Below are 7,927 nucleotides of genomic sequence, written 5' to 3' on the forward strand. Positions count from 1 at the left end.
GGCCTCCTGCCCTCCCTCAAGGCTGCCTTGGCCTGCTCTTCTGGGTGGCTGCTCAGCACTGGTGAAAGGGAAGCATTCTTTCACCAGCTCTGCCAGGGCAAGGGCAAGTTAGTGCTTCAGACAGGGGCCCCAATCCAATTGCCCCTCTCACAGGTAGGAGGGCTGAGCCAGAGGGGCCTCCATGGAGCCCTGGGAGGGGAGATCCAGCCCAGGGCAGCGCCCACAGGATCCTGCCTTCCCACTAGCGCAAGTTACTCTAGGTTAACAAATTTCGAGGTATGGCAATAGCAATCCCGCTAAACACAAAAAACCATCCTGGTGAAGGCCCCGTGCACCCCAACTTGGCCAGGCTGTGGGGAGGAAGCTCATTCATCACAAGGGGCAAAGGTAGCTCTGACGCTTAGCTGGGGTGATGGCTGGGAGGGTGGGGGCACCGACCCTGATGGGGGGGGGGTGCCCCCAGGCCACGCCTCTCACTCACACACATGGGCACACACAGGGACTGATGGCACAGTGGAGCTGGCCCAGGGAGACTCAGGACCTCTGACTTCCTGGCACTTGCCCCAAAGTGGCTGAGCCCTCTTCAGAGCAGGGACCCTCAACTGCCTCCAGGCCAAGACTGCATCAGTCTCCATCCCCACCCTCACCCTGGGCCATGTGAAATAGGGCACAGTTGCCACTGCCCCAGGCATCTCAGGCCATGTGCAAGAGGCCAGTCCAGGATCTGAGGACCCCAGCCTGGGCCAGTCCACCTCAGCCTCTGCCTCACAGCAAAAGAAGCCTGGCCTTTCTCCCAGAGGGCTCGGCCCATGGCAGCTAGGCTCTCAGCATCAGTGAGCCAGAAGGACAAAGATCTAGGGCCCACTAGGCAGCACCTAGAGACTGAGAGGTGTGGGGACTGCTATCTCAGGTCCCCCACCCCTTCATCACCAGGGCTTAGCTCAGCTTGGCAGAACTGAGTGGGTGGCCTTGTGGAACTGCACCCTGTGGGCACATTTAGAATCTATGGGTGACCCCGCTCCCTGGGTCAGAGTCTCACTGGATTCACCATTATTGACGTTCCCTTATTATTATTATTATTATTATTTATTTTTTGAGAGAGAGAGAGAACCAGCTGAGGAGGGCCAGAGAGAGAGACAGAGGATCCAAGAACCCAATGTGGGGCTCAAACTCATGAACAGTGAGATAATGACCTGAACCAAAGTTGGATGCTTAACTGACTGAGCCACCCAGATGCCCCTGAAGTTTCCTTTTTTTTTTTTTTTTTTTTTAAGGGGTGCCTGGTTGGCTCAGTCGGTTGAGCATCTGACTTCAGTTCAGGTCATGATCTTAAGGTTTGTGAGTTTGAGCCCTGTGCTGACAGCTCAGAGCCTGGAGCCTGCTTGGATTCTGTGTCTCCCTCCCTCTGTGCCCCTCTGCCACTCACTCTCTGTCTCTCTCTCAAAAATAAATAAACATTAAAAAAATTATTTAGAGAGAGAGTGCGCACGCGAAGGAAGGGCAGAGAGGGACGAAGAGAGAATTCCAAGCAGGTTCCGCACTGTGGATGTGGGGCTCCGACCCATGAAACGTGAGATCATGACCTGAGTTGAAATCAAGAATCAGACGCCCAACCGAGCCTCCCAGGTGTCCCTGATGTTTCTTTTTTAATTTCAGGGCTGCTGAATTTCAGGCTGAGCTAAGGACTGACCCTAAATGTGGGTTCAACCCAGCCCTGGGTACACTGCTGGAGAGGGAACCATCCTGTCCACTCCAGATCAGGAATTCAATGTGTCTCAAGTATGTACCCATGCCCTCATACAAGACCTGCCAGGGCTGGGGGGACTGTCCTTGGCCAGTATGGCACCTTGGAAGAAACTTCCTCACTCACCTCTGAATTCTGAGCAAGGTCTTATCCCAGCCCCCTCACTGGTATAGAGTCTGGGAGCCTATCCTTCAGACCTGCCCCTACCCAGAACCTGGAGACCCAGCTCTGCCCTGAGAAACTCAAGTTTTGACCCTGCCTCCCCTCTCTGGTTCCCAGGACAATGGTTTGGGCTGGGACCTGGCAGATCCTGCTTATCTTGTCATAAATATTTATCAGGCTCTAGGGGCCAGAGCCTGCAGCTGGCTTGGAGGGGGAGGTGGGGGGGCAGATGCTTCAGAAGGATCTCAAAGCCCTTTCCTAATGAGGGTGCCATGAGGGGAGTGTGCCACCTGGGCCTTGGAATCCTTGGGGAGGGGAGGACAGATGGACAGCGGGACAGAGTCAGGGGGAGTCTGGGGGGACTTGGGCATGCTCCAGCAACCAGACCTCCTCATGCACCCCAGGAATGTGGGGGAGGAGTCAGAAGAGGCCAAGACCAGGGGAGACCTGGCAGCCTCCTCCCTAGACTGTAGTCTGAGTGTTCTTGAGAACTCTACTCCCCGCCCCCCACCCTGCCACATCAGCCCCCTGACTGTGCTCTTGCTCTCTGAATTCTCCCCACAATCCTCCAGATCCGTGCTTCTGAACCACATCCTTTGAAGTGATGCTCCCACCATCATCCTCCCAGATTCGTGCTCCTACACATTCTCACACCTGCAGAACTGTGCTCCCTGAATACTGTCCATCCGCATGGAGCTGTGCCCCATACAGACCTCTCCCCCACCATCTCTCCTGGCCCCACACCTGCCTCCTGGAACTGAGTTTTTCCGGAAGTGTGACCCCAAAAGGCTACTCCCGCCTCTCCATCCTCCAGAGCTATGTTCTCCACACATTTGGGAGCCCCCCATGCCCCCATTATGTGCCCCTCTCCTTGCCAAGTGGGACTCTGGCCACAGGGGCTCTGGTGAGCAGAGCGGACTCCCCATCCTAGGGGTGGAGCCCGCACTCAGTCCCCGATAGCCTGATAGCCTGTGTGCTGCGCAGCCACCCCCCTGCCTCCCTCATTGGCATGCTAGTGGGACCCACAGGTGGAATCAAAGCCCTCTGCTCGGAGCTGGAGCCGAGCTGCACAGCAGGGAGCTGGGAGCCTTTGTCTCCCCAGCCCTGGGGGTGTAGGGAGCCAGGGGCAGAGAGGGCATATTTTGGGGCCCTGGAGTCTTCTCCTCGCTGCTGCAGGCAGACACAGCTGCAGATAAGGGAGGGCAGACTGAACCAGTGAGCACCCCCAGTAGATAATGAGGGGCTGTGGGGGAAGGGACAGCCTCAGGCACAGCCTGGGGGGGAAGGCTGCCTCCCAAAGCCCAGAGCGCTCATTAGTGGAAGCCTGGGAGGGGAGGCAGCTAAGTGGGTCAGTCTCCCTCCCCCAGCCTGCCTGACAGGTGTGGGTGGGAGGGAGGATTGCCAGCCTATTGTCCCCCGTTGAAGCCGGTCCCACTCTGAATTCCCCCCCTTCCTGAGTCCCCACCCTTCCAATCCGCTTCCCCCTTGGAGCCCCCATTCCCTCTCTGAGACCCCCTCTGTGGCCTCCTCCCCTTCCAGAAACCCCTCCTGAGCCCCTACCCCCCCCCCCACTACCATCCCCTCCCCCAGGTGCTGGCCCCTCAGCCAGCCTCCCCAAGGCATCCTCCAGACTGAGCCACACCTGGGAGAAATTGAAATCTTAGACTCTTCCCCTACCCCCGCCAATGAAACAGACATCCCTGTCCTGGCCACAAAAGGCAGTAAAACACAGCTCCACTGGGGACGGCTGAGGGCTGTGCCAGAACAAGCATCCAGATTTGGGGGCGGGAGCCGGGCAGGGCGCGTTGTGGGCTCCAGGCCAGGGCTTCTCTGTGCCCCCAACCTCACAAGCAACCGTTCCTGGGTGCCCACTCTGAGTTCTCCAACTCCCCTTTGCCCCCCACCCCCAGTTGGGAAGATATCTAGCTCAGGACCAAGAAGCGGAGAAGGGATGGGGGGCAACAAAGAGGTGAAGTCTCCCTGCAGGGTGGGAAGGTTCAAAGAGAAGGGGTCTTGTTGCATGGGTCCAGGCTCCCAACTCAGGAATAGAGCCAGATGAGGGCAGGATGGGCTTTGGAATGTCAGCCGCCCACCTTCTCAGCCTCCTTGTCCCTCCAGTCTCTTTGGCTGGACCCCTCCCTGATCAAAGACGCCCGTTTCCTGTCAAGGCCACCTTCCTCGGGCTCTGAGAAACCTCTGGACCTGCCCAGCTGTCCCAGGGCCAAGGGTAGAATACATAAGGTGCTCTGCCACCCTTGATGTTGTGGGGATGCATTTCTGGGAGGAACTGAGTGACTATCCCAGTTCCCCCAAGCCCCACCCTGAGGCCAGAGGGTCACTGCAGCCTCATGCGTCTCCGTCTGGCTGCACAAGAGTTAATCTCAGGGTGCACCCCCCCCCCCTCCACCACGTGTGCACAAATTCCAGGAACGCTTTCCATTAAGGACGCTTGCTCGGAGCAGATTTCATTTACATTAATAAGAACCAGAAAAATCTGGGTTGGGGGGGCGACAGCGGCGTGTGGTAGCTGCTCATGTTTTGCATCGGAGTCTGGTAGAGCCTGAGGGGCTCAAGCTGGGGGCTCCTAGATTTAGAGGAGAGGCCTCACCATGCTAGTGCTGGGGTGCCTAGTCCAAGGGGAGAAGGCAGTCTATCCAGTCCTTCGAGATCCTTGTCTGAGGGAGGAGGCAGGGCCCAGTGGATTCTGGGGACCCAAAGCCTGAAGGGGTGCTGGTGGGGAGCAGAGCCAACCTGGTTCTAGGGTCTCCCTGTCTGAGAGGATAGCAGAGCCCAGTCTTCGGTGGGATAGGACACCAAATCATGGGAATGACTAGGGGCATGACTAGGGGCAGGAGCCCTGGGTTTCCACGAGCTGTTAATGAACTCTATTAGCCAGGGTTTGCTGCTGCCCATCTCTGAGCCCCAGTTAACCAGTTTGTTTGAGAAGGCTGCTTCCTCCCCTTCCCACTAGGTGTGGCTGCAGGTATTAGGAGGGAAGGTTCTGAGCTTTGAGCCAATCTATTTCAGGAGCACTATGCCACCTTCATCAGCCTCTCCTTCCACTTCAGCTCTACCTCTCAACCTTAGAGCTGAGCAGTGGACTCTGCTAAGTGAACTCAAGAGCCTGTTCAGGGTGAAAACCCCCAAATCCTCCCACCTGGGGAGGAGGGAGCCAGAGTGAGTGCATTCATGCACAAGGGTGTGCCTGTGCTCTGACAGCCTGCTCTCACCTGGCTGCCACCCCAGGCATCCTTCCTTCAGGGGTAGGCAGTTTGATTTCCACCCCCTTGGACCAGAACAGGCTGTAAGGGTGTGCAGGGATGAGTTTCCCGACTGGACCTGGCCTGCCCACGTACGGGTGGTCAGGGAGAGAGGTACGTGTGAGCTTGTATGAAGGTACGCTTCATACACGTGTGTGTGGGGTGTTGGGGTCTGCAGGCATCTGAGTGTCCTACCCCACACGCATCATAGAGGCTGCTGCTGAACGCCTGCTGCTGCTGCTGGATGACTGTCTGGGCCTGTGTGAGCATGTGCATGCGCACTCTTGCTGAATGCTTGAGTACAGAGGCTGACTCTTGGCCCAAGGAGTCGAGCAGAAAGAAAAAGAGGAAGCCCCCCACCCTGGTGCCCCCAGGATTTGGGCCCAGCCCTGCCTTGCTCTAGGCTCCACAGATGGGCATCCTGGGGCGCTCTGCACTGAACACAACCCTTGCACAGCAGGCTGGGCTCCCACATCTGCACCACCCCCATCAGGGCCTGAGCTGAGGGATTATGGGGGGACACTTAATTACATCCATGAATCATTCTCAAATAGCTCCTGTCCAGCCGGACTCAGGGGTGGTGCTGCCTGCTTGGAGCTGGGAGCCAGCCTGGGTGCGCCAGGCTCTTGGGGGCCTTTCAGTCTGGCAAGAAAGTGGGGGTCTGGGCCAGGCCTCCAGGCCCCTCCTCTCTCTCTGCCTGCTGTGGCCTCACCTCCCCCATGCAGCATGTAGAATTCACCACTGCTGCTCAGCTGTCTTATCTGGGCGGCTGAGACCAGGGCGTGGAGCGGAACTGACTCCCCCAGACCCAGCCACCCCTACCCCACGTTATCTTGCCCCTGCAGGCTCCTCCCGCCCTTTGCAACAGCGCAGACCTTTCCTGCTCCTCTTCCCAGCATCCTCTAGGCCTCGCTTTGTCTGCAGTTGTCTTTTTTTCTCTGTGTCTGTCTTCTCTCTCCCCAGGGTGTTGTGGTGGTGGTGGGGGAGTCCCAAGGCCCAGCTCCTCCGATAATCCTGCCCAAACCTGAGCCTGACCCTGTGTCTGCAGCCAAGGACCCATCTTTGCTAAGTTCCTTCTGCCCTGGGGCTGGGGCACCTAGCTTGTAACCCAGGCTCAGCACTTGCCAGTTTGGTAACCTCCAGCAGCTGTTCTGCTTTGAGCCTGTTTTTTCTTTAAACCAGATGAAAGCAGTGCAGGGGACTAAGCGAGACGGGAGAGCCCTACCCTTGATTTGTGCCTCCTGCTGGAAAGCTCCCCCCTCCCATTCATCTTTGGGAGGCTGGGTGAGGGTGCGTGGGTACCCCCTGCCTTCAGCCAAGATCCCTGGGCAAGCTTGCCCCAATTTCCCCTGGCTGTGGATCTGTTTTGGGCTCTGCCAAGAGAGTATTTCTGAGTCAATAATCAGGCTGATGGGTAAAGGGAGCATGAGAGGCAGAAATGCATTTTATCGACCGCAGAAATTATTTACCTGGGTTGGAAAGAATTGCTGAGACTGAAGCACTCATTGTGCATGGGACCAGCCTGGCCCATTTCCCACGTCTGGGCAACAATTCTAACTGGTGGGAACGGGGTAGGGGGACCTTCAAGAACCTGCAGGGTCTGAAAACTTGTTGCCTGCCTAGCTCCACACAGTTTCAAGGCCAGAGTTCTAGTCAGGTCTTCCCTGAATCTCAAAGACCTGGAAGAGGCCCTGGATCCTCTGACCCCTCAGAACTTGGGGAGAACCCCCCCCAAAACCAGCCTGGAACGATAGATGATGGAGTGCTGCCACCTGGTGGCCGCCAGCAGCAAAGTGCCCTTCTCCAGGGCCTTCTCCCCCTCACACCCCACCTGTCCCTGAGAACTCATCCCTCGGCATCAGGTTGGTAAGTGGCTGGGCTCTGGGTGCCCTTGAGACGCCCCGGGCAGACTGTGCATGCCTGGGGAGCTTAGCTCAGGCCTGGCTGCTCATCTGGGCTTTGAAACTTGTTTGATGCATGGCCATGACAGCTGCCCCTGGATGGCCCTCAAAGCCTGAATATTGTAGCAGTTGTCCCAGCCAAGGGCAGGCTAGACTTGGGATCCCTGGAGGATCCCTCCAGTTCAGTAAGAGACCCTGCAAATTTGGAATTTGGGTTTCCCTGATTAGGATGTTTGCACTGCCCTCACAGCACCCCATCAGGAACGGGGAGGGGCAGCAACTCTGTGAGCAGGGCAGCGCAGCACAAAGATCTCTTGGCTTGGGGTTGGAGCAGACCATGATGGGCTGATGCGGGTGTGTGTAGGGGGAGGGGGGGATACCTAGGCCCTTGGGGTTTCAGTCTCAGGTCCTTGGGGATGAGAGCCATTCAGTCCCCAGGAGCTCTCAAATTTGGCCTTGCATGAGACCAGAGCCAAAGGTATGTACGGCCTGTCAAACTTCAAGAAATGGGCTCATGGGTTCAGAAGCAAGGTGAAGGCTGTCATCACCTGGATGGGTATGCTAGTGACAGGTATGCCTGTATGGCAGGCTAGAAGTGGGATAGGGGGCCTCCACCTTCTTTGAGGGGCTGCCTCCAGCTGTTAAGGACACAGACTTCACTTTTGTGGGAAAGTCCACACAAAGCTGAAAGATGCCATGGTCCAGAGCAGTCTTTGTGGGAACCCAGAGCAGCTGAAAATGGTACCTGCACCAAGTAGTATGCAGTAGTATGGGACAGTGCCCTTCTTGATGTGCGGCAGCCAATATGGACTCAAGATGGCTTACCCAGGATAGAGGCTTCCATTCAAACTTTGAGGAGT

Source organism: Acinonyx jubatus, chromosome A2 (assembly GCF_027475565.1).
Source record: "Acinonyx jubatus isolate Ajub_Pintada_27869175 chromosome A2, VMU_Ajub_asm_v1.0, whole genome shotgun sequence".
NCBI classification, from domain to species: Eukaryota; Metazoa; Chordata; class Mammalia; order Carnivora; family Felidae; genus Acinonyx; species Acinonyx jubatus.